This window comes from Chionomys nivalis, chromosome 7 (assembly GCF_950005125.1).
Source record: "Chionomys nivalis chromosome 7, mChiNiv1.1, whole genome shotgun sequence".
Lineage (NCBI taxonomy): Eukaryota > Metazoa > Chordata > Mammalia > Rodentia > Cricetidae > Chionomys > Chionomys nivalis.
In genome coordinates, this window is record NC_080092.1 from 82,966,034 (window position 1) to 82,986,628 (window position 20,595).

At 44.5% G+C, this 20,595-nt stretch overlaps 1 protein-coding gene across 2 annotated transcripts in view; it reads right to left on the reverse strand.

The window, feature by feature from the left end:
• Dcakd (dephospho-CoA kinase domain containing) overlaps positions 1 to 20,595 on the reverse strand; it is a 40,187-nt gene that overhangs the window by 16,346 nt on the left and 3,246 nt on the right. The window contains exon 1 of one of the 2 annotated variants that reach the window (XM_057775146.1): positions 5,817 to 5,949. The exons of the other annotated variant lie outside the window; for it this stretch is intronic. The gene's annotated coding sequence lies outside the window, so the exon portion shown is untranslated. Of the gene's footprint in view, positions 1 to 5,816; positions 5,950 to 20,595 lie in introns of those variants that run through there. 2 annotated transcript variants of the gene reach the window in all.

The following is a 20,595-nucleotide window of genomic DNA, read 5'->3' on the forward strand; positions in this document are numbered from 1 at the left end:
CTAGAAGAGCTAGTTCCAGGACAGGAACCAAAAAGCTACGGAGAAACCCTGTCTCGAAAATAAAAAAAAAAAACATCGACTTGGCAGGTGTGTGTGTGTATGTGATGAGATCAAATTCGGGTTGCTATCTCTATGGCCTCCAAGATTTAAATTATTGTCTAAAAATAAACATCTACCCATCAGTATGCAAATTTGCTTTAATCTTCAACAAATAATAAAATCGTGGGTTTTTTTTTTTTTTTTTTTTGGTTTTTCGAGACAGGGTTTCTCTGTGGTTTTGGAGCCTATCCTGGAACTAGCTCTTGTAGACCAGGCTGGTCTCGAACTCACAGAGATCCGCCTGCCTCTGCCTCCCGAGTGCTGGGATTAAAGGCGTGCGCCACCACCGCCCGGCTTTCGTGGGTTTTTTTTTTGTTGTTGTTTTTTTTTTTTTTTGGATTTTCGAGACAGGGTTTCTCCGTAGCTTTTTGGTTCCTGTCCTGGAACTAACCCTTGTAGACCAGCCTGGCCTCGAACTCAGAGATACGCCTGCCTCTGCCTCAGGAGTGCTGGGATTAAAGGCGTGCGCCACCACCGCCCGGCCAAATGATAAAATCTTACGTATATGAAGCAGCTGCTTTAAAATAAATTTTCTTTTATGTATATGACTGTTTTGCCTGCATGTACATATGTACACATATATGCCTGAAGCTCTCTGAGGCAGAAGAGGGCATCGGGTCTCCTAGAACTGGAGTTACAAAACGGCTGTTGCTGCCTGATGTTTGTTTCGGGCACCAAAGCCAAGTCCCCTGCAAAAGCATCATTGGATCTTGACTGCAGAACCATCTCTCCAGCTCCTGGTTTTGTTTCTGTTTTGTTTAAAAGAGAACCTGGAGGGAATGGACCCTACCAGCACCACAGCAATGGACCTGTCTTATCTCTAACCTTTCACCCGTCTTCCAGACCTATCCTAGCTGCTGCCACTCACAGTCAGGTTTCCCCACTAGTCACCCAGTTGGTGTTGCGGGAGCTCCTTCCGCTCCTTCAGCCAATAGCCGCCGAGATACTGCCCATTGGGGTGTGGTCTCTCTCCCTTTAAAAAAGCGGCCACTTCCCTCTCTCCTCTCTCCCTTGCTTCCTGCTCCGCTTCTGGCCACTAGACGACTCCCTTCCTGATTGCGCAGAGGGCTGTTGTCTGGGACGGTGATCTGTTAAGTTTTTCCCCCTTTAAATAAATAACCATTCTATTAATCATAATTCCAAACTGGTGTGGGATTGTCTGTGATTTACGCCTTCACCTGGCCCCCAATAGTTAGTCAGGAAATGTTAGTGGATGCAAGTGTGTTCACAACTGCTGCAAGTCTGCTTCCTCCTCCCACCACATGGACCCCTGTGTGTGTGTGTGTGTTCACACCTGCTTCAGGGTGCATGTGGAGGCCCTAAGACTGCAGGTGGGAGTCTGCTTCCTCCTCCCACCATGTGAACTCTGAAGACCGAACTCAGGTTGTGAGACTTGACAGCGGACCCTTTTATGCACTAAGCCATCTCTCCAACTCTCATTTTAATATTTATTTCCTTATGTGTAGACTCTGGAAGTATAACATGCTATGCGTGTGTGGGTCCCCATGGAGAACAGGTGTCAAATCCCCTGGAGCTGGAGTTAGCAGTGTTTGAATTGGGTGCTGAGAACCAAACCTGGGTCCTCCAGAAGAGCAGCACGCACTCTAAACGGCTTAGCCATCTCTCCTACCCATGCCCTTATTATTTTTTATTTGAAATGTTACCATTTATTAAAGATGCGAACAAACGGATATGCTAATGAAATGGATGTGCTTGCCTACTTTTACTAAATAATTAATCCCGGCTGATAAGCAGGGCATGAACATTTTTTTTTGTTTGTTTTTTTTTTCTTTGAGACAGGGTTTCTCTGTAGCTTTGGTGCCCGACCAAGCTGGCCTCAAACTCACAGAGATCCGCCTGCCTCTGCCTCCCAAGTGCTGGGATTAAAGGTGTGCACCACCGTGAGCAACATTTTTCCAAGTTGACTGGTAGCGTGATTTTAGGATAACCGATGCTAAGTCAGGTGTGACAGTGCACAGCTCAAATCCCAGAACACGCAGACAGGCAGGTAAAGTGTGACCCTAGCAAGGGAAAACAAAACCAAAGAAACTACCAATGCTTCCACACGCCACAGCACAAAACGGCAGGAGTGAGCACAAGCATTCTACTTATTCATTTATTTATTGCTTTCTCAGGACAGGGTTTCACTATGCAGACCTGTCTACCCCGGAACTTACTATGTAGACCAGACTAGCTTCAAACTCAAGAGATTCACCTGCCTCCTGAGTTTTCTTTTCTCTCTCTCTCTCTCTCTTTTTTTTTTTTTTTGCTTTTTCGAGACAGGGTTTCTCTGTGGTTTTGGAGCCTGTCCTGGAACTAGCTCTTGTAGACCAGGCTGGCCTCGAACTCACAGAGATCCACCTGCCTCTGCCTCCCAAGTGCTGGGATTAAAGGCGTGCGCCACCACCGCCAGGCCAACACATTGACTTTTAAGATAATAGTTTTCCCTCTTAAATGTGACTTTCTAAGTAGGACCAAACAGCGGATTCTTTGTAAGCCCTATCTTACATAAAGAAACATCAGGGCCTTTAATCCCAGCACTCGGGAGGCAGAGGCAGGCGGATCTCTGGGAGTTCGAGGCCAGCCTGGTCTACAAGAGCTAGTTCCAGGACAGGCTCCAAAACCACAGAGGAACCTTGTCTCGAAAAACCAAAAAAAAAAAAAAATAAAGAAACATCAGGGCTTTACCTAACTGAACCACAGGCTTTGAGCTGCCCTGGAGCCTGGGAATAATTACAAATTTCAGACACATTCTTTTGGAAACAGCATTGTTTGATCAAAGCATTTTACAAATTCCATCCCCATACTTTCCCCCCCATGAACTATTTCTGCCATTTTAATACAAGCAGGTAGCTTAGCTAGGCGCAGTGGCTCGTCTAATCCCAGAGCTGGGGAAGCAGGGGTGAGAGAATCCTCACACCAGCCTGAGTGGTATCTTTTATCAACCAATCAATAAATAACAGCAGCCGGGCGGTGGTGGTGCACGCCTTTAATCCCAGCACTCGGGAGGCAGAGGCAGGCGAATCTCTGGGAGTTCGAGGCCAGCCTGGTCTACAAGAGCTAGTTCCAGGACAGGCTCCAAAACCACAGAGAAACCCTGTCTCGAAAAACCAAAAAATAAATAAATAAATAAATAAATAACAGCAACAGGGCATCTTCTACTGTACAGTGTCTAGTTTTCTCCAATTAAATAACAATTTTAAGATGCAACCACTCTTAAAAGTAACGGATTTCTCTATGTAGTCCTGATTGTCCTGGAACTTTCTCTATAGACCAGGCTGGCCTGCAACACAGCCTCCCAAGTGCTGGGAGTAAAGGCTTGGGATACCAAACCCTGCCTAATAGTAACAAATTTCCCAAAAAATATTTTCTTTCAAAATATATTTTAATTAAATCTTTATAAAAGTTGTTCAACAGCTGGAGAGAGGCCCAGTGGTTATAAGAGCACTGGTTGCACTTGTAGAGGACCTGGGTTCAAATCCCAGCATCCACATGGTGGTTCACAACTGTCCATAACTCCTGTTCCAAGGGGTCCGATGACCTCTTCTGACTTCCACGGGCACCAAGCATACATATGGGGCACAAACACTCATTCAGGCAAAACACCCACTCAAAAAAAGACAAAACATGTTCGTAGACTAAGGATGTATTAGGCCCTGGAAACAACGCAAATTTCTTGTTATTTGGTTTTTGAGACAGGGTCTCATGTAGCCAAGCTGACTTCCAAATGGCTACATGTCCCAGAATCACACTGAACTGTTCTTTTGACCTCTACCTCCCAAGGCTAGACGTTTGGATTACTGGACTTCGGCCCTTGGCTTCATTTAAAAATCTGATATTCACACAGACATACATATCTAGTGGTAATGGTTGAGATTATCAAAGGGCTTCCACATAATACGCGTCATGGATGTGTCTGGAACCCCAGCACTTTAGAGGTGGAAGCGTGAAGACCATCGAAGAGCAGGAGTTCAAGGTCATCCTTAACTCTGCTAATCTTTGGAAGCCAGCACCAGTGGAGATCCACATCTCAAAATAAATAAATAAAATTTAAAAAAAATAGGTGTGCTCCACCATGCTTGGTAAGATAAAACATCTTAACAACACAACCTTACCCAAAGATAACTCACTTAACACATGCTGAGTGAGGAATCACTGTTTCTGTTAACAGAAGACTTTGCTGTGTACAAGCAAGCATCCATTCTGTGCTGAGGTCAAGGGTGAATTCTGACAGACTCTGCCAGAAACACATAAGCTATTTGGTGTTGGATTCTGAACTAAGGATTGATTGTTGCACGATCATGTTGCCGTATTTTCCATCAGTCCTCACATTCAGTTAAATTGGTCAGCACCCTGCCGGGAGGTGGTGACACACACCTTTAATCCCAGCACTCGGGAGGCAGAGGCAGGCGAATCTCTGTGAGTTTGAGGCCAGCCTGGTCTACAAGAGCTAGTTCCAAGCCGGGCGGTGGTGGCGCACGCCTTTAATCCCAGCACTCGGGAGGCAGAGGCAGGCGGATCTCTGTGAGTTCGAGACCAGCCTGGTCTACAAGAACTAGTTCCAGGCTCCAAAACCACAGAGAAACCCTGTCTCGAAAAACCAAAAAAAAAAAAAAAAGAGCTAGTTCCAGGACAGGAACCAAAAAGCTACGGAGAAACCCTGTCTCGAAAATTGAAAAAAAAAAAATAAGCTGTGGGTTAAAATACACGCACAAAAAACCCAAAATGTATGCCATTCGAAACTTCAATGTATCACCTTTAAAACCGAAACACAACGGGAAGTGTAACCAGGTAATAATGTCCCTGTAACGCAGGGTCATCACAGGAGCTGTGAACACTCCTTAGCGTTAACTCCAGAGATGCCTGTCTCTGCCTCCCCTGGGAAGCAAAAAATAGGAGTCAGGTACTCTGAGGCCCTCAATTTTTTAGCGTTATGTATTTAAATTTTCATCTGGGGCCGAAATCTTGCTGTATGTAGATCACGCTGGCCTGGATGCTCCTGTGAGGCCCTTAACTTAGTGGGTTGAGTGGGAGATTGGCTCCGTCCCCAGGCCTAAAGTAAATAAAAGAATTTGGAAAACCAACCATTTTAGCTTCTCTGAGGAGGGGAGCTATGAAAAACAAGGTCTGAAAATAAGATGGTAGATGCCGTTTTTGCATCTACCACCGAGCTTGAGGTGGGTTTCGTCCCCACTTTTCAGATGAGCAAACTGAGGGTAGGCAAGGACAGGAAGGTCATACTATTGGAAAGGGCAGAGGTTAGATTCAAAAATCAAAACTGAATCCGACCCCACAGCTCTAAAGCCCAGAGGCTTTGGCCAGAACCTCTGATTTTCCATCCCTTTCCAGTGGTAAACGTTTTCGCTACTCCGGTTCCACGGCTGTACAGGGGAAATAACATTTGATTTCGCAGGTTTGTTGTCAAGACGACGATAAACGCGCTTGTTTGCCCCAGGGTCAGCTACAAATACGTGCTTATATAAATAAATAAATAAATAAATAAATAAATAAATAAATAAATAAATAAATAAAAAGGCGCGCACAATGCACCAGACTGGGCCGCGGGATCCCGCGCTCGGCGGTGGTCCCGCGCAGACCCGGCCCCCAGCCCCGCGCGGCGCCGCCGGACGAAACAAAGCGAGCGCTCGCGGCTGCCACCCGTCGGGCCCGCCCCCTCCCGGGGCTGGCGGCTTCCCTTCGCCCGCGCCGCTACCTACCGGGGCTCCGACTCGGCCTCAGCCTCGGCCGCAAGCCCAATCTCCGCGGCGTTTACTGGGGGGCTCGCTGCGAACAGGAGGGATGCGCGGGCGTGCACGCCGACCGGACGTCCAGCCAGCGGAAGGGGCCGGGCCGGAAGGCGGGGCCGAGCGTCTGCCGCCTGCACGGGAGGAGGTGGGCGTGGTCGGGCCGGGCTCTGCAGAGAGCCTTAGCGGGTCCAGGCTCAGACTTCACCATTTTTTCCACTACATTTCTTCAGGGTCACTGGAAGAAATGTACTTCCTGGCGCAATTTTTATCACCTGTTTTTTCCCCTAGAGCAGTGGATACGAACCTTACATTTCAGGAACAAAATGATCAGAGAAAGGTGTTAAAACCATGGCTCCGCTCTAGTAACCACAGTAGCCACAGCAGTTAACCACGCACTTTTTATCCACCAGGTTTTAAGAGCACTGTGTAACGTTATCTCAGGCCTCACAGTCCTTACGGTGGATAATGTCATTAATTTAATTTTACACAAGAAGTAACTGATATTTCGAAATTAATCCATTTCTCCGCTCAAAATCAGTTGATTGCTGGCCCATATTTTGGCCATACCTCTCTTCTAAATTACAATCTCTCCATGGTTCTGTGGACACGACTTCTTTCAAAAACATTTTTATTCGGTTACTCTGATGGACAGCATCACATTTTGGGCATGCAGAGGATATATATTACTTATTAAATATTATAAGGTCCATGGTAGCTAAGATCTGATATCAATATCTGATATCTAATATCGATGGGGCCTGATTAGTGGGCAGGACAGCAGTCTTCAGGAGAGGAACCACTGGGAAAGCTACTAAGAAACGAACTCTTGGATCATGTCAAAACACCAGCCATCATGATCTGGACCTGACTTTTTTCTTCTCTTGCACCCTCTGTATTAGACATAATATGTACATGTGACATAAAACAGGACTTCTATATCTAAATTTAAAATAATCAAGCCGGGCGGTGGTGGCGCACGCCTTTAATACCAGCACTTGGGAGGCAGAGGCAGGTGGATCTCTGTGAGTTCGAGACCAGCCCGGTCTACACGAGCTAGTTCCAGGACAGGCTCCAAAACTACAGAGAAACCCTATCTCGAAAAACAAAAACAAAAAAAAACAAACAAAAGACAAAAAGAAAATCAAGGGAAAAAGAAAGTCTGCCTAACCAACCAACGAAAGATTCCTCTGCATGTGGCATCATACTCCTTACCTTACTGACACGTTTTCCCTCTGTGTCTACAGTCATTTGTACTTTATAGAGCATTTTATTTGATGTCTGGAACACCTGAAACAGTTCTTTTTTTTTTATTTTATTTTTATTTTTCGAGACATGGTTTCTCTGTAGCTTTGGTTCCTGTCCTGGAACTAGCTCTTGTAGACCAGGCTGCCCTCGAACTCACAGAGATCCACCTGCCTCTGCCTCCCAAGTGCTGGGATTAAAGGCGTGCGCCCACCACCGCCCGGCCAGTTCATTATTTTTTAACTCTATCTTTATTCTGGCCAGCTTGACTTCACAGCAATCACCTTAGGTGGGGTGGCTAACTCCAATTCTAGGGAAGATTGATTATTCAAGTCTGGGCAGCTGGGAAATGGAAAAGCAGTCTCTGCTTACAAAATGGAAAACACAGATTAATATTCCTGCAGTCTCAGAAATGGAACATAAACCAACTCATGTTTCTGGGAAGGATATTATAAGGTACTATAAAAAACAGTCATCAACCATTCAGGTGGTATAAAAACACAAAATAACCAACAAACTTTCAGAGGTACCTGTGGGAACTGAATTATACCAGCCCATATTCCACATTTTCTGGTCAGAGAATCTGAGCAACTTACAAGGCTCAGTTTGCACCTTCCACACAGGAGGAGGTCGCCTGGCACTTTGATAGTAAAACAACCTGACGCCACCCTATCAAGTGGTCAGGATATGCTAATGCCATTCTGCTCCTTCTATTGAAAATTAGGAGCCGGTTCTGGTGGCGCAGGCCGGTAGGATTTGCTGAAGGAGGCAGAGGCAGGTGGATCTGGAGTTCGAGGCCAGCCTGGACTACACATTTTTGCCGGGCGGTGGTGACGCACGCCTTTAATCCCAGCACTCGGGAGGCAGAGGCAGGCGGATCTCTGGGAGTTCGAGGCCAGTCTGGTCTACAAGAGCTAGTTCCAGGACAGGCTCCAAGAAACCCTGTCTCGAAAAACCAAAAAAAAAAAAAAAAGAAGAAAATTAGGAGGTCGCCTAGGGAAGAGGTATTTTCCGCCTATGTGACAAAATAGGCATAGACGTGGCTTATGTCATTCCCCCATCCATTTGCCTGCAAAATTCAAGATGTTATTATTTTTTCTGCTGTGTAGTATTCCACTGTGTAAATACACCACATTTTCCTTATCCATTCTTTGGTCGAGGGGCATTTAGGTTGCTTCCAGATTCTGGCCATAACAAAGAAAGCTGCTATAAACAAAGTTGAGTTCATGTGCTTGTGGCACAATTGAGTATCCTTTGGATATATACCCAAAAGTGGCATTACTGGGTCTTGAGGAAGATTGTTTCCTAGTTTTCTGAGAAACTGCCACACTGACATCCAAAGGGGTTGTACCAGCTTGCATTCCCACCAGCAATGCAGAAGGGTTCCCTTTCCCCCACAACCTCTCCAGCATAAGTTGTCATCAGTGTTTTTGATCTTGAGCCCCTACATTCTATACTGATGCAAATAAATCAGGGAAGGTAGGTTACAAATCAGAAGGTTTAAGTAAAATGGAACAAAGCCCTTATGATTCTGTCCAAAAGTCAAAATTATGTGCTATTCTCAAGGTACTGTGGGATTTTAAAGAACCTCTCAAAATAGATACTGATTCACAATATTTGCATATTGAAACCACTGAGTTTATACCATATGATACAGAACTGACTTCATTAATTATGCAGGTTCAAGATATAATCAGGTATAGGCTTTGTCCCATATATATAACACATATCTGATCCCATACCAGCACGCCAGGTTCTCTAACACAAGGTAATGCAGAAATTGATTGATTATTGATTGGAAATGTGTTGAAGACCTCAGAATTTCATAAAAACATCATATCAATAGGAAAGGTTTAAAAAGGGACTTTTCTTTTACATGGCAGCAAGCTAAGGAGATTATAATGAGATATCCTACTTGTTCTTCATAAAAAAAAATAAATTAAAAAAAAAAACACCTGCAGGAAGCAACCCAAAGGGTACCCAAAAGAATGGAATCAGGTAGACATATGGATGTGTTCCACTTTGTAGAATTTGGAAAATTAAAATATGTACACCACACCATTGACACCCATTCAAGTTCTCAATGGTCACCTGCTTTGAGTTTGGAAAAGGCTAATTCGATAATCACACATTTACTGGAAGTTATGGCCATCATGGGTATACCTGCACAAATAAAGACAGGCAATGGTCCAGCATATGTCTCTAAGAAGATGAAACTGGTTTTTTGTTTATTATAATATAAAGCATATTACAGGTATATCACACAATCCTACAGGTCAGACAGTTATAGAAAGATCAAATTGAACTATAAAGGATACGTTAAACAAACAGAAAAGGATGAAAAATACCCCCAGAAATAGATTGCATAATGTTTTAGTAATCTTGAATTTTCTTAATGCTAATGAGAAAGGAACAATGGCAGCAGAGAGACATTGGATAATAGAAAAAACTTTTGAATTAAATCAGCTGGTGTATTTCAAGGATGTGTTAACCTCAGAATGGAAACCAGGAGATGTACTATGTTGGGGAAGGGGTTTCGCTCTTGTGTCCACAGTAGAAGAAAAGCTATGGATACCATCAAAATTAATAAAGATTCGGTTTGAAAAGGAGAACCCATTGATAAAGAGAATCACCAAGAAAGAGAAATCTACAGGGTAAGATCTTATAGACATACAGATAATAGTAGTCACCATTTATTAAAAATCAAAGCTGGCTTTGGAGTTGGACAGTGGCTATCCTTCTCTAAATCCAAGCATGTTGTTAAAAGAAAAATGCAGAGTTTCTGTCTCATATAAGGAGTCACCTGATATGGGACAGGAGGAAGATAAAATTTAGGGGCTACTATTATCAAAACTCTGCTTTCAAAGAACTGCAGATCACTACCCTTTCTGTGAGTTTATCCCCAAATAAATAAATCTTTGGATACTCCATTCCGAGCTATTGTGGAACTCTTTTGTACACCTACATAGACTAGCATGTCTAAGGTCTATAAAAAAGCAGACTAAGTTCCCGGCCAACGCACAGGACCCGCCTTGGGTTTGAGAGATGACTCAGAGGTTAAGAGCACTGATTGTTCTTCCAGAGGTTCTGAGTTCAATTCCCAGCAACCACATGATGGCTCACAAAAAGCAGACTAAGTCATGAGAAGCAAGCCAGTAAGCAGCACTCTTCCGCATCAGCTCTAAGTGAGTTATAGGGGAATGCACTTAGCTGAAGATGCAGAAGGCCCAAGGTCTTGGCACTCTGGAGACTGAGGCAGAGGGATTGGGAATTCCAAGATCAGCTTCGTGAGCTGCGGCAATCAGGCCAGTTTTGGTCACATGGAACTCTGTCTCAAAGCAACACACACAAAAGAGGGGAAGAGATGGGTGGTTAAAAGATTAGTGTACTTGGCCTGGTGACTCAGACCTGTAATGCCAGCAGCTTGGGAAACTGAGGCAGGAGAAGCAAAGGCCAATGCCTGCCTGGGCTAGAGTGAGTTCAGAGTCAACCTGAGTAAGTTATCGAGACTCCATCTCAAAATAAAAGTGTTAAGGATGTCGCTAGTGGTCTATAGTCCCAACGTCAATCCCCAGGACAAATAAATAAATAAAATGAATAAATTATGGAAAGAATTAGGGAATGGGGAAAAAAGACAGTTTGTGGCCAGGTGGTGGTGGTGGCGCAAGTCTTTAATCCCAGCACTCGGGAGGCAGAGGCAGGCGGATCTCTGTGAGTTCGAGGTCAGCCTGGTCTACAAGAGCTAGTTCCAGGGCTGGAGAGATGGCTCAGTGGTTAAGAGCATTGCCTGCTCTTCCAAAGGTCCTGAGTTCAATTCCCGGCAACCACATGGTGGCTCACAACCATCTGGAATGAGGTCTGGTGCCCTCTTCTGGCCTGCAGACATACACACAGACAGAATATTGTATACATAATAAATAAATATTAAAAAAAAAAAAAAGAGCTAGTTCCAGGACAGGCTCCAAAGCTACAGAGAAACCCTGTCTCGAAAAACCAAAGAAAAAAAAAAAGACAGTTTGTGCCTGCTGTTAAAATCCTGCCTGTTAAATTCCTGGAACTTTCTCCTTGCCTTCTATGGCCAAGATGACTTATGCTGCGTCTCCAAATGAATGGTGTCTATTCTCCTACCCATCCCCAACAGAGTTGCTATGCAGCCAGGCTGGCCTTGAATTTGCAAATAGAACTCAACTTTTTTTTTTTTTTTTTTTTTTTTTTTTTTTTTTGATTTTCGAGACAGGGTTTCTCCATAGCTTTTGGTTCCTGTGCCTGGAACTAGCTCTTGTAGACAAGGCTGGCCTCAAACTCACAGAGTTCATTATATCATAATCTAATGAGTCGAAATCATTAATTTTAATTAAACTAATTACCAATTATTCGGTCCATTCTAGGCCTTTTTGTGTTCATTCATATGCTAGGCCTACCTCTGCCTCCCGAGTGTTGGGATTAAAGGCGTGCGCCACCATGGCCCGGCTAGAACTCATCTTATAATTCAATGGTCCTCTTGCTTCACACATCCTGACATTGCTTGAGCTCCTGTACACCACACCCTCTACTGTCTAGACGTAGACATGTCCTGCCCAGTGCCTTAGAACTCACTCCCTCTCCAGTTAAAAAAATTATTTGGCCGGGCGATGGTGGCGCACGCCTTTAATCCCAGCACTCGGGAGGCAGAGGCAGGCGGATCTCTGTGAGTTCGAGACCAGCCTGGTCTACAGAGTTAGTTCCAGGACAGGCTCCAAAAAAGCCACAGAGAAACCCTGTCTCGAAAAACCAAAAAAAAAAAAAAAAAAAATTATTTGACAAATTCAAACATAAGCTTTCTTTAGCTACTTGGTGTGTGTGTGTGTGTGTGTGTGTGTGTGTGTGTGTGTGTGTGCTTTCAAGGTCTGAAGACAACGGTGGGAGTAGGTTCTCTCCTTCTGCCCCGTGGATTCTGGGGACTGAACTCAGGTTTTCAGATATGGTAGAGAGTTCTTTCCCTTTGAGCCACCTTGCCAGCCCTCTGCCTGAAGAAACCTATCTTCTTCCTGATAAAGCCCCTCCTACTTTGATATACTTTTTCTTTTCTTTGGACTCCCTGAATTTAACTTTGCTTGCGTGAGCAGGAGTGAGGGGTCTTTACAGGAACAAGGCACTGTAACAGCCACAGAAGGAAGTAGCTCCCTGCGTCAAGACAGTAGAAAGCTCCTCCTCGGGAATCAGCTTCTCCTGGCTCCAAGTCAGGAGCCAGGAAGAATAAATCTCTATAAAGCAGCTCTAATGTCCCGGTCTCCCTCAACAATCGGCTTGCAGATAGACTTGCCCTGTGGTTCTTAGCCTTTTTTACTCCTGACCTATCAGAGGGTACCTACACCCCTCAGTAATGGTAGCCGGTCTTGACAAGAACAGGAAATGCCTGCCCTGTCATTGGCACTTGCTTAATTATCTAGCTGTTTTTTTGTTTTTCGTTTTCGAGAGAGGGTTTCTCTGTAGCTTTGGAGCCTGTCCTGGAACTTGCTCTGTAGACCAGGCTGGCCTCGAACTCACAAAGAACCATCTGCCTCTGCCTCTGCCTCTGCCTTCCAAGTGCTGGGATTAAAGGTGTGCACCACCACTCCTGGCTAGTTATCTAGTTTTTGTCAAGGGATAGTGCATGAGAAAAACCCAGGTATCTTGCTTATGATACTGAGAACTATTTGTGTGCCAGGGAGGTCCTTGCATTCTAAGATTGGATCTATGGTCCTGTGGTCCAACCTGCCAGGACCTTCAGTGCCGGAAAAGGTTGAAAGGCATAGTCTGTCTGTCTGTCTCCCCCTCCTGTGTGTGTGTGTGTGTGTTTACATCCCCTTGGAGGCCAGATGAAGACATCTGGTGTCCCGCTCCATCAAGATTCCCCTTTTCCCTTTGGACAGTCTCTCCACACACCACAGGGCTGGGTCACAGATGCCTGCAGCCACACCTGTGCTCATACCAAGGGACCACCTCCTTAGCCCCCAAGTTTTGTAGTTCTGAGGTGATGCCATCAAGAAGTCTTTCAACTCAGTTGCTGCCCATTAATCAAGAAAGTGACAATAACCCCTGGGTTGGCCCCATTGGCTTAGGCAATGATCCCCTCCCACCCTGACAGCGACTGTGTCTCTGCCCACTCTGTGCCCTTAGCATCTATCCTAGCAAATAACACTGCTTCCAGCCTTGTCCACAGGAAGAAGAGCCCTGTGAGTCACAGCAGTGATGCCTTTGACCTCAACTTCCTAAAACTGAATTTACTTTCCATGCTTATTTTAGATAAAAATTAATACACAATTAAATTGATACCACACTTTGCAAATATCATTAATATCCATTCTTTTTTTCTTTTTTTGGTTTTTCGAGACAGGGTTTCTCTGTGGTTTTGGAGCCTGTCCTGGAACTAGCTCTTGTAGACCAGGCTGGTCTTGAACTCACAGAGATCCGCCTGCCTCTGCCTCCCAAGTGCTGGGATTAAAGGCGTGTGCCACCACCGCCCGGCCCTAATATCCATTCTTTATTTAAAAGCTTCCACAGCTGGGTATGGCAACTGTCTGTAATCCCAATATTCAGGAGGCTGGGCAGGAGGTTCATGATTTGAAGGCCAACCTGGGCTACCCAATAAGTTCCATCCAGACCAGGCTGACATTGTCTCAAAAAAAGAAGAAGAAGAAGAAGAAGAAGAAGAAGAAGAAGAAGAAGAAGAAGAAGAAGAAGAAGAAGAAGAAGAAGAAGAAGAAGAAGAAGAAGAAGAAGAGGACGAGGAGACGAGGAGGAGGAGGAGAAGGAGGAGGAGAAAAAAAAAGACTGCTAAAAAAAAACAAAAACATAGTCAAGCCAGGCGGTGGTGACACATGCTTTTAATCCCAGCACTTGGGAGGTAGAGACAGGCAGATCTCTGAGTTTGAGGCCAGCCTGGTCTACACAGTGAGTTACAGGACAGCCAGGTCTACACAGAGAAACCCTGTCTCAAAAAACAAAAACCCCTAAACAAACAAACAAGCAAACAAACAACGCCCCCCCCCCAAATAGGTGGGTGTTGGTGGCTCACGCCTTTTATTTCCAGCACTCAGGAGGCAGAGGCAAGCGGATCTCTGTGAGTTTGAGGCCAGCTTCGTCTACAAGAGCTAGCTCCAGGACAGGTTCCAAAGCTGCAGAGAAACCCTGTCTCGAAAAACCAAAAAGAAAAAACGAAAAAACCCACAAATCCCCAAAAATCCCATAATCGAGCAGGGCGGTGGTGGCACACGCCTTTAATCCCAGCACTCCGGAGGCAGAGGCAGGCAGATCTCTGTGAGTTTGAGGCCAGCCTGGTCTACAGAGCTAGTTCCAGGACACCTAGGACTGTAACACAGAAAAACCCTGTCTCAAAAAAAAAAAAAAAGAAAAAGAAAAAGAAAAAAGAAAAAAAGAAACCCATATTCGAAACCTAGGTCCTCACAAAGTCCAACTCCTTAACCAGAAACACAGCCTTTGTAACTTGGCCATGTCACCTTTATAGACCCACTTGTCATCAAATGCTACCCTGTGAAAGAGGGAGGGAAAGTCACAGGATTCTTCCACCCAGCTCTGGGTTAAAACATCCTATGGTAAAGTTTCAACTCTATACTAAGCAGCAGAGACTTTGGACAAATCACTGAATGAAGCCTGCCCTGCTCAGACAAGATAGCAGACGATACAGACCAAAAGGACAGGATGCTAACAAGAAAGTACCGTGCAAACATCCTAGCATATACTCTAATATGTATATATTCCATACTTTCTTCATCCATTCTTCCATTGAAGGGCATCGAGGTTGTTTCCAGGTTCTGGCTATTACAAACAATGCTGCTATGAACATAGTTGAGCATATACTTTTGTTGTATGATAAGGCATCTCTTGGGTATATTCCCAAGAGTGGTATTGCTGGGTCCAGAGGTCGGTTGATCCCGAATTTCCTGAGAAACCGCCACACTGCTTTCCAAAGTGGTTGCACAAGTTTGCATTCCCACCAGCAATGGATGAGTGTACCCCTTTCTCCATAACCTCTCCAGCAAAGGCTATTGTTGGTGTTTTTTATTTTAGCCATTCTGACAGGTGTAAGATGGTATCTTAAAGTTGTCTTGATTTGCATTTCTCTGATCGCTAAGGAGGTTGAGCATGACCTTAAGTGTCTTTTGGCCATTTGAACTTCTTCTCTTGAGAATTCTCTGTTTATCTCAGTGCCCCATTTTATAATTGGGTTGATTAGCCTTTTATGGTCTAGTTTCTTGAGTTCTTTATATATTTTGGAGATCAGACCTTTGTCAGTTGCGGGGTTGGTGAAGATCTTCTCCCAGTCAGTGGGTTGCCTTTCTGTCTTAGTGACAGTGTCCTTTGCTTTACAGAAGCTTCTCAGTCTCAGGAGGTCCCATTTATTCAATGTTGCCCTTAATGTCTGTGCTGCTGGGGTTACACGTAGGAAGTGATCTCCTGTGCCCATGTGTTGTAGAGTACTTCCCACTTTCTCTTCTATCAGGTTCAGTGTGTTCGGACTGATATTGAGGTCTTTAATCCATTTGGACTTGAGTTTTGTGCATGGTGATAGACATGGATCTATTTTCATTCTTCTACAGATTGACATCCAGTTTTGCCAGCACAATTTGTTAAAGATGCTCTCTTTTTTCCATTGTATACTTTTAGCTCCTTTATCAAAAATCAGGTGTTCATAGGTTTGTGGGTTAAAGTCAGGGTCTTCAATTCGATTCCATTGGTCGACTTCTCTGTTTTTATGCCAACACCAAGCTGTTTTCTTTTTTTTTTTTTTTTTTTTTTTTTTTTTTGGTTTTTCGAGACAGGGTTTCTCTGTGGCTTTGGAGCCTGTCCTGGAACTAGCTCTTGTAGACCAGGCTGGTCTCGAACTCACAGAGATCCGCCTGCCTCTGCCTCCCGAGTGCTGGGATTAAAGGCGTGCGCCACCACCGCCCGGCGAAGCTGTTTTCAATACTGTAGCTCTGTAATAGAGTTTGAAGTCAGGGATGGTAATGCCTCCAGACAGTCCTTTATTGTATAAGATTGTTTTGGCTATCCTGGGTTTTTTGTTTTTCCATATTAAGTTGATTATTGTCTTCTCCAGATCTGTGAAGAATTTTGATGGGGATTGCATTGAATATATAGATTGCTTTTGGTAGAATTGTCAGGACAAGATTTCTATGTGTATATCTGTCCATACTGACACCAGGCTAGCCTTGAACCCAGAGATCCACCTGCCTCTGCCTCCAGAGTGCTGGGATTAAAGGGATGTGGCTAAAAATAAATTTTTTAGAATGTTAAAGTTTGGTTCCCCCCGCCCCACCAAAGACTTTTTCCACAACACCGCCCCAGATATGCATCCTCAACTTCATCTCCTGTTCCATGTGCGTATGTGGAGGTCACAGCATAAATTCCAAGAGTCAGTTCTCTCCTTCCATTGTAGCTACGGTCTGGGTACGGAATGCATGCTCCAGGCTTAGCTGGAAATCACTTTTACCCTCTGAGCCACGTTGTCTTGCCAGCCCCTAACTTATTATTTGAAAGTGCAGGGAACACCTGTTATATTCTTAAATCCACAACCCTGAGCGAACAAAAGGCCCACTGTTCTTTGGATCTCATGTCAGGACTGTGACTCAGGAAGAAACAAGGGTCCCTTCCAGAAGGTGAGCTAGCTATTGAAGGCTATGTCCAACTCGTCACCTCATGTCCAGATGATTAGCCTTGCTCTACAGAGGGAAGAAACCCTCTGACTAAGATTACTAAGTGACAGCATAGTTTTTTTTTTTTTTTTTTTTTTTTTAAAGACAGAGCCTCAGCTGGATATAGCAGCCTAAACCTTTAATCTCAGCATTCAGGAGGTAGAGGGAAATTAATCTCTGTGAGTTCAAGGTCAGCCTGGTCTACACTTCAAGTTCTAGGATGGCCAGGGCTACACAGTGCCCATCTCAAAGATCCAAAACAAACAAATGACAGAGTGTCGCGCAGCCCAAGCCAGCCTGGAGGTCTCTCTAGTCAAGGGTGACCTTGAATTTCTGGCCCTCCTGTTTCTACCTCCTTAGTTCTAGGATCTCAGGTAATACCACACCTGACTTCTGTGGTGATGGGAATTGAATTTAGGGCTTTGTGCACTGTTGACAAGCACACTACACAACTATGCCAAGCTCCCAGTCTCTCCAATATAATCTTCAGGCGACAGAAGTATGATCCCATCTCTTCCCAGCTAAAACTCCTTCAGAGACTCCAAGTCTTTAGGATAAAGTCTCCCACTCTTCTGCCCAATTCCTACCTGCTTTTCCATTATTCTCTCTCTCTCTCTCTCTCTCTCTCTCTCTCTCTCTCTCTCTCTCTCTCTCTCTCCCTGTGTGTGTGTGTGTAGCACTTAGAATCAAACCAGGATGTGTGTGTGTGTGTGTGTATAGTACTTAGAATTGAACCCAGGATGTGTGTGTGTTTGTATGTTTGTGTGTGTAGTACTTAGGATTGAACCCAGAATCTCAGGCATGCTAGATAATTACTCTGCCCTGAGCTATCTCTAGTTCTCTTTGTATCTTTTACTTTTCCACAGTGTTTCCCTAAGTTGGCAGGCTGATGTTGCTCTACCGCCTCGGTATCTTCAGCAGATGGGATGACAGGCCTGTACCACCAACCTTGCTTTCAATCTCAACATGTTCCTCATCCCCCAACCTACAGTTTTATCAATCTCATTATGGCACCTCAAAAGCACCATCCTGAGTGGGGGAGATGGTTCAGTGGGTAAGAATATTTGTCGTGTTGGGCATGGTGGCACATGCCTTTAATCCCTGCACTCAGGAGCAGAAAGCAGGTTGACCTCAAACTTGTGATCCTGGCTTATCCTCAAAATCTTCTCCAAAAGATTATATTTTTAATTATGTGTATGCCTGTGTATCTGTGTTCGGGTTTGTGCATATGAGTGTTGGTAGCCACAGAGGCCAGAAGAGGACTATGGAATTCAAGGAGGCCTCAAACTTACTATGTTCCTCCTGCCTCTGCCTTTATGTGCTAGGATTATAGGCATGTGCCATCACACCTGGCAAGGCAAAGTGTTGTACTTAATCTGTGAACTACGAACGGCAGGGTCCACCAGGCAGAGGTGGTGCAAACCTTTAATCCCAGCACTTGGGAGGCAGAGGCAAGGGATCTCTGTGAGTTTGAGGCCAGCATGGTCTACAAAGTGAGTTCCAGGACAGCTAGAGCTGTTACACAGAGAAACCTTGTCTCAAAAAACCAACTCCCCCTCCCCAAAAGGGTGACAGGGTCCACAGAAACCTACATCTTATTGAATGTTTGTTGTTTGTGCCGAATCCAATAACACAGGGAATTAGAATTATAGTTGTAAGTTCCCATTCAAGTTCTGCAATTGGGCATCACTGAGTTTTGGGACAAGTACAGTTTACAGTTTTCTTCAAGTCCCCTCCCCTGTCTTCTTTACCAGAGCATATAAGTTAGAGGAGGCAACAGAAAAGTTAGCCTCCATATGGTGAGATGGGTCCATGGGTCAGAGTGCAAGCATACACACACACACACACACACACACACACACACACACACACACACAAAATGTATTACGTTGGATGCAGTAGTTAGTGCACAGTGAGTCCAGGGCCTTCCATATGTGAGGCAAGCCATCTACTGAAGACTAGTCTTGGTCCTGGAGGGGTGAGTACAGGTGACAGCTGAGCCCCAGTGTGATGTGGGAGTGTCATATCAATCTGTTGATTTCATTGGTTAAGTAATAAAGAAACTGCTTGGCCCTCATAGATTAAAACATAGGTGGGTGGAGTAAACAGAATAGAATGCTGGGAGGAAGAGGAAGTGAGCTCAGATGCAGGGCAGCTCCTCTGAGAGACAGACGCCATGCTCTCCTCTCCAGAGCAGACACGATGAAGCTCTGACCCAGGATGGACGTAGGCTAGAATCTTCCCGGTAAGCGCACCTTGGGGTGCTACATACATGAACAGAAATGGGCCAAGCAGTGTTTAAAAGAATAGAGTTTGTGTGTCGTTATTTTGGGGCATAAGCTAGCCAGGCAACCATGAGCCGGGCTGTGGGAAGAGGCCCGCAGCCCCTACTACAAATGGCGCCCACGTGGATAACTGAATCTACAGAAAGCTTGAGAAAGCTTGGGAAAGAATAGAGTAAAGCATGTTTTCTTGGTAGCAACAATTTCTCGGGTCTGCTCTGCTTGCTAGAGGCAAGCAAGTGCTCTCATCTAAGAGAGGCTTCCTGACTCAGCTTCAGCTGTGAAACCTTGCGCTCACTTAAGAGGTCCTGCCACGAAACACTTAAAACGGTGTTGGTGAAAAGCTGAAGGTATACTTTTCGGTTTTCAGCCATAGCAGGAAAAAAGTTGTGCTGTTTTAAAATGCCGGCTTTGTGGGCCATCCTGCCAGGGCAAACTCTGACTCTGAGGCAGGAGGTCAGCTACAGAGAGAGTATTTGAGTGTTGTAGCTTGTTTGCTGGCAAGGACCTTGAAATGCCCCAGAGTTGTGGTGATAAACATGACTACAGCTGGTACCTCAGCCATGAGGCTGGAAAGCTAAGGAATGTGCTGGATCCAGCCGTCAAAGCCACGGCTTTCGTCCTACTGATATTGCTTGGTAAATTAAAGACTCATGTGGTCAGAAAAAGAGAGATATACAGTAAAGAGAGATTCAAAGACAAAGAAAATTTCTAAATTGTTTACAGTGTGTTAAAAGTATATGCAGGCTAAAAGTTCTAAAAAAAAATAAGGAAGAAAGCAGTTGGGTGTGGTAGTACACACCTTTAATCCCAACACTTAGGAGACAGAGGGAGATTGACCTCTGAGACTTCAAGGTGTGGTAGCACACGCCTTTAATCCCACTGCCTGGGAGGCAGAGACAGACAGATCTCTGAATTCAAGGACAGCCTCGTCTAAAGAGTTATTCCAGGACGAAGATATACAGAAAATATAAAGTAAAAGTAAAAGTAAACAAAATAGAGTTAAAATAAAGCTGCACAAAGATGGAAATTACACAGAGAATCTTGATACTGTATGCTATTATGCTCTCTTTGAATTGTTTGAATGCTGAGGAAGGAGCAACAGATGCTAAAAGATATTTGTTTATAAATACTGCTGAACTAATCCAAGATAGATATTTTCAAAATACCTTGACTTCAGAATTTGGATCTAAGGATATGATACTTTGGAAAAGAGTTTCTTCTTTTGTTTTCACAGAGGATGAGACTCTTTGGATTGCTTCTTCGATCCCAATATGGTATGATAGACCACGTCCTCCTGAAGGGTTGCTGTGAACACCTTCAAAAAATTACTTTGCTCAACTGCCGACTGAGAGGAACCTAGCACACAGGTTATACCATGAAAGACTTGATTAACAGCGGTTTATAAATGCTGCTGAACTAATCCAAGATAGATATTTTCAAAATACCTTGACTTCAGAATTTGGATCTAAGGATATGATACTTTGGAAAAGAGTTTCTTCTTTTGTTTTCACAGACGATGAGATCCTGTGTATTGCTTCTATCCCAATA